The sequence below is a fragment of the Cyrtonyx montezumae genome, unplaced genomic scaffold (assembly GCF_038088225.1).
Source record: "Cyrtonyx montezumae isolate F1298 unplaced genomic scaffold, pur_monq_1.0 scaffold_10, whole genome shotgun sequence".
In the NCBI taxonomy this organism is placed as follows: Eukaryota; Metazoa; Chordata; class Aves; order Galliformes; family Odontophoridae; genus Cyrtonyx; species Cyrtonyx montezumae.
The window spans coordinates 22,375,445-22,381,599 of NW_027071826.1; the positions used below are offsets into that span (position 1 = coordinate 22,375,445).

Consider the following 6,155-nt stretch of genomic DNA (forward strand, 5'->3'; position numbering starts at 1 on the left):
GAGCCACAACTAATGGTTTATTAATGACTCCAGTGCATTACTTACTGAAGTGTGTTTTCACTAATGTGATTTTTAGATGATGACAGTTAAACAGTCACAGGTGTAATGCATAGGGATATTCCTATAAGAAACTGCAATTTGCATCAAAAGGGATCGGTTTCTATTCCCAGATGAAGCAACACCTCCTTTTTTCTGCACTTCTGAGTAGCCTGGTATTTTTGTTGGCAAGACTGTACAAATGGAGAAAAGTTCCACTTCTTATTTGCAGATCATTACAGTAAATTAAATTGTTAAAGAGCAGCTAACCCACAAGTTACTACAGGTTTATTTTAGTGTATTTAAGCATACTTTGCTACGTACTTTAATCATACATTCCTAAAACTCAAAACACAAGGATAACTTGATACAAAGATGGGAGTAAACATTTATTCTGATGAAAAGGTGGAAAATTGTAGTTACTATGGAGAACACTCAGAATAATAAGCAAGTAAGGGCAGAAACTTGTGAGTACTTACTATGGAAATGCTGTACTTTACCTGCATAGTAACGGAAGAATAGTAATAGCATGTGGCATAAGCATGTTTTCCTAGCATTTCAATTTGAATATGTATGTAAAGCACATGATTAGAAAAATTCAGAGCTTTATGACCTGTGAGAAATTAGCTCTTGGTACAGATTCTGTATGACAAAGAGAATTGTTAACATCTAGAACATAGATTTAAATAAACACAGACAGTGAAGGAGAAATTACTTTGGCAGTGTCACCTGGTGTCCTGTATATTCTATCAGTAATCAGTGTACAACAAGAATGCATGAACTACAAGTGGAGAGGTTTATATTGTGCATAACTGGAGTGAAGTGACTTGTACGGTGGCTTGCAGTGGCTACATCTCAGCCAGTAAATTGAGCAGCATTGCTGAAACTCATTTGTGTGTGCTGCTCAGCATGCCCTGGCCCAAGACAGCTAGCACTGTTCCTGGGTATGGCATAGGAGTTAGCTCAAGCAAGGAGCCTAATAGGCAGATTCCTTGCAGGCTTTCTGATTTGGGTGGTGATTTCATTTAATAGCATTAATGAAGTTAAAAGGACACTGTAGAGCAGCCAGCAGCCATGCCGTAGGCAGGTCTATACACAAAGATATATAAAATAATTCTGATCAAACTCCCATTAAAATTGATGCAAGTCTTACCCTGAGTTTAACTGGGTGTCGATCAGGCCTCATCTTGCTTGTGCTAGCCAACGATATGTCATAGATGTTTATATGCATTGTACTTTGCTTCAGTGATTGGAAAATATCAGCATTCAAAAATATATTGTGATCTATAATGTAAACATTTTCTGTCAGTAGGCAAGTACTAAAGGCTGAGTTGTCAAACCTGTACAATACATTTGATAGAAGCTGTTATGCAGTCTGAAAAATTAGTTGTAACTTCATGTTTTCTCACGTTTGATTTCACTATAAAACCTAACTTGTTCACTTTGTACATTTCACCAAAAAATCAAATCTTAAAAGTCAGTCTTGTGATATTGACAAGCATATAAAAATTATGAAATAAGAATACTACACTGGAAATAATTCTTGCTTTTGACTATGTATCTGCTGTTCACCTGTAGTGTAAGTGGAAAAATGTATGGAAATGTCCATACGAGCCTTTTAGCTGTCAGCAGTGCTAAACTGTGCATTAAATTTGCATCCCAATTAAGGATGTTTGCAGCTTACTTTGCCAAAAACAATAAACTTTTTATGTTGAGTAGTCGAATGATATAAATGACATGTGTGGGTTGTAAATGTTCATAACTAATAATTTTTCATACGTTCAGTCTATTCTGCTAAACAGACCATTTACAGCCAACATCATGCTCAGTTTACCAAACATGGAATAAACCAGTCTTGTTTCAATTGCTGCTAATGTATCACCCATAGAGCATTAACAGCTATGCATCTGCACTAGCAATCAAATTAGTCTGAAAATTTACATCGGCTCAGTTTTATGGCACATGCTTTTATAGCATGCTTCATAGGCTTCCAGCAGCTCTTACTTTTTTATTTTATCATAGTTTGGATTGATGGTAAACATTAGTTTCATTAAAACCTTTGCTCACTACCACCTCCAAGTGGCTTTCATACTTATTAACAATATGAAAACAGTGCCTGGTGAAACCTCCCTTTGAATCTTGGCCAGCTGCAAAACTCATTTCAAGTCAGACACTGCCTGCTGCAGCTGCCTCCTGTTAAAAGGGAGCTGCACTGAGCAGCAGGAGCAGAGCAGTCTTGTTTTGCCAGAGAAATGGCCCTAAACTCCTATAGGCAAGGAAATGGACAAATCAGTTTGGCAAATAAGTTTGTACAGAACAGTTTTATTTCCAGTTGTTTTCAGATCTACACCAATGAAAATGTTACATGTAGAAACAGAGTGCAAAGGGCATGTGGTACAACACAGTTGAATAAATAGTGAAACAAGGTGATTTAGGAGAAGGCTGGATCAGAGTGGAGAAAGAATAACCTCGAAGATACTGTGCAAGCTCAAGGGTCAGGACATCCTGTCACTTAACCAAAATGGCACTGCTGTACCCCGAACAATGTCACAAGTCACCCACTGATCATAGCTCTCCAGCTGAGGTGTTTTGAGACTGTTGAAATGATAACCAGTGCTGTTTAAGGGCTTCTTCTCTGACCATTGTCACTACATGCTGTATCATAGAGCAAGTGTCCTTTGCTGTCTTACCTTCTCCTGGTCTCTGGTGTTCCTGTAGAGGCACACTTGAAACCAAGTTCTTACAAGAAATACAAATGCTCATATAACAGGAAGAGAGATCCCAGCTAAGAGAAATTTTCAGTGGGAGCTTGTGCCTTATTAAAGGCTGAATTTAGTAGGAATAAAAGGCTATGTAAATCTTAGTCTGAGCTTGTACCTTTCTAGATACAAAACTCAGTTAACCACAAGACAAGAATTCATAGGACATCAGTCTTTTTTAGTTCTGATGTTTGTGGTGCTACTCTTTATTTTTTCCTGTTTTGTAACTAATTGTATAACTGAGATTGATGATGGATAACAGTAGGATGTAGGGGGTATGATGTCCATTCCTAAGTGCCAGTTTTTTCTTCAAGGAATTTTAAGAGAGTCATAGCTAATGTCTAAATGATGCCTTGAAGATATGATGTGCTTGTAACCCCAACAGTTTATGAACAATCTGATGACCTGTGTAAGCTGACTCTATGTGGGTTCATGTAAAATTGGCTGACTGTTTTTATCAGTATAGTTGATGGTCTTCCAAATTGCTGCACCCTAGGAAGTGTAAAATCATGCACTGAGTATTGAATTACAGGAATACTGAGTACTCTCTTTTGAGTAAGCAGAGCATCACTGGTATAGGTGGCTATGGGACTAGTAGAACAGGTGATGGAAAGATGCAGTCAATAAAGAAAGAGTTTGTGAGAAGACAAAGTGGTTGAGTTTCTTTTGTGTCTTCAGTATTCTACTTTCAGTAGTCTAACATTAAACTGCAATGATGTGATGCTCATTAAGAGAAACAAGCACAGATCAATCTGCCTCTTCTCTTGCCAACTGTACAGTTTCCAGAATTCTGTGTATTTTGTACTCCGTGTCTACATTTTTATTATCTTCTGGGTTTTTGTTTGTTTGTTGTTTGCTTGTTTGTTTAATTTCTTTATTTATATCAAAAATTCTTCGGTGCAATTGTTTGTTTTAGGACTAAGTGGAGTGGAGCCGTGGCTTTGCCTGGGAGGTCCAAAAGATTATGGCAAAATAATAGATAATAGGTATTAATACTACCTGTAACTGAAGATTAACAGTTGTATTTGGAAATTGTATTGTGCAGGGGGAAAAAAGGATCACTGGTAGGGTTGCAAACTGTTTGAAAATGCCTACTCTTTATAGCAGGCAGTCATCTCACACTGGAAACTAGCCAGGACACTTATCTTAGTAGCTGTCACTCATTTTATTATGCTGTCAGCCATCTGACAGATGGATTTAAAAAACTTAAAAAAATGCCTGCTACAATGAGATTGCTCTGAAGGAGGAATCGAAGATAATACCAGTGTGAAAAGGCACATTAAATTCAAACAAAATGCAGCTGTGACTGTGCATTTTGGAATGCCTTTCATGAATATGTTTATTGTTGTTATTATTTCAGCATTTCCTATGCATCTTGACGAAGAACAGAACATTGTAGTAATCAGACAGCAAGCTATAGTTTACAATAAGGAGTTTACAATGTAAATGCATGAGATGTTAAGAAGTTCAGAGTAAATAAAAACATGAAGCTGTTTGTAAATCTGTGGTCAAATGTTGAGTAAGTCGCAAATAAAAATTGTGACTATTTTTTAGAAGAATCATGGCATGATGTTACCACAACAGTGACAAGACTTGTTTCCACACTCTCTGGAGCCTTACAGTGAATCTACATTATTTTCTCTTCATTTCTGTTGATTTCTGCCCAGAGTCTGTGTCTTCAAGTCACCTGAACACACCAGTACCAGCTTGCCCCTCCCTGCTAGCAGAATTTGAGAGCATTTCTTCCCAGCTCTCCTCTGAGACTCAGAAAGACAATCCATGCAAAATTTTTGCTATCAAACACTTGATTATAGTCAATACACCCCAAGTAAGGTCCTGTGGAACCTCTCAGCTTGCTATAGGAATTCCTATGCTTACTACACTTCATCTTGACCAAAATGATGAGGCAGCAACTATCTCTAGTTCCTCTTCAGTCCCATAATTCCAAGGTGTGCCAAGCAGAACTGAGAGCTGGCCAAACCAGAGTCTTCTGTCTTTTAAAGTCTTCCTATGCACAGGGAGATGGATGTGCAGACTAAAGTGCAAAGCCTTTCAGTTCTGTTCCTTGCTTCTCCACTGACCTATTATGTCACGTTGAGCAGATGTATTTAGATATAGCAGTCATTTCACACTTATATGCATGCCACCATATATTTCACACTATCTGTCTTTACCAACTACCTCATATACTTTGAGTCGTTCTTTTGAAAATACTTACTTTCTTCACTAGTATATAGTAAGTGTAGTATTCCACCTTTCATCCGTTGAACTGCATCTGAGTAAATCAGTACACATGCATGGTGAGTTATTCCTTATTCTAAAATTAATTTTCTGTTTCTCTGGTACAGAGTCAGGAGTCAGTCTTCTGATCATGCTCTCCATCAGCACTTGGATTCACAGTGATCTTATCAGTGACCTAAATTAACTGAGTTCCAAGCATATCTGCATTTACCAGAGTTATAACATTGTTGGATTAATATATTTGCTGCTTATGGATTTAAGTTACCTTCTTTCAGTATGGATGAAGATAGAATGGACGATTTTGCCAGAGGTTTTGACAAAATGCCTAGCTGACACTCATGTGAATAAATAAAGGAGAGCCTGGGACTTTGGAGTCTGAAACTGATTAATGAAGTGACTCCAGTGGTGGACAGTCTTGCACTTGGGTGTGTATGTGTTAGATTCAGAGTTAGAATGTTCTGTTACTAGAAATTACAGAATATAAAAGGAATTAAGTAGCATCTAATCTAGGTGGAAGTTATGGGGTAGGATTTCAGTGTGAAAAGAAGGCCAAGTGTTTCCTGACAGCACCAGCTTGTACCTACATGAGAGATAGTCAATGCTCTTTTGTCCATATAAGTTTTGTTTACAGAAGCATAAGCTGTATTTGGAAATCTCCTTTTTTATACGTGGAAGTAGTAGCACGCTGATAAGAAACTATTCCGTGTTTTTAGAAAAAAAACTTTTAATTATTTTATATTTATGTGGAATCCATTACATTAATTAAATGACTTGCATATTGCAGTGATGAATATCACAGAAAAACATTTCTCATAAGATATGTAATAAAAACTGAAATTATAGAGTGAAGCCAGTGTATACTGTAGCATATTTAGTTATAGTCCAGTTTTGTGTACAAGCAAAATGCTGCCCTCCAGCATTATTTATGTCACAAATAGAAATGAAGCAATTTGCTTTAATTTCCCTTTAATTATGTTGGTGCATTGGTTACATTTCAAAAAGAGGTGCATTATGGGACACTACTGCATATAATGTACTCCGTGGCACTGCCAGTCACAAGGCAAGCAACTCTGACATGGGGAATTCACCAAAAGAAGAAAATGAACTATCATTCAAATA

General features: G+C 37.2%; 1 protein-coding gene across 4 annotated transcripts in view; it reads left to right on the forward strand.

The window, feature by feature from the left end:
• The window catches only part of SLC25A21 (solute carrier family 25 member 21), a 219,170-nt gene that overhangs the window by 207,626 nt on the left and 5,389 nt on the right, over positions 1-6,155 (forward strand). The window lies entirely within an intron of this gene.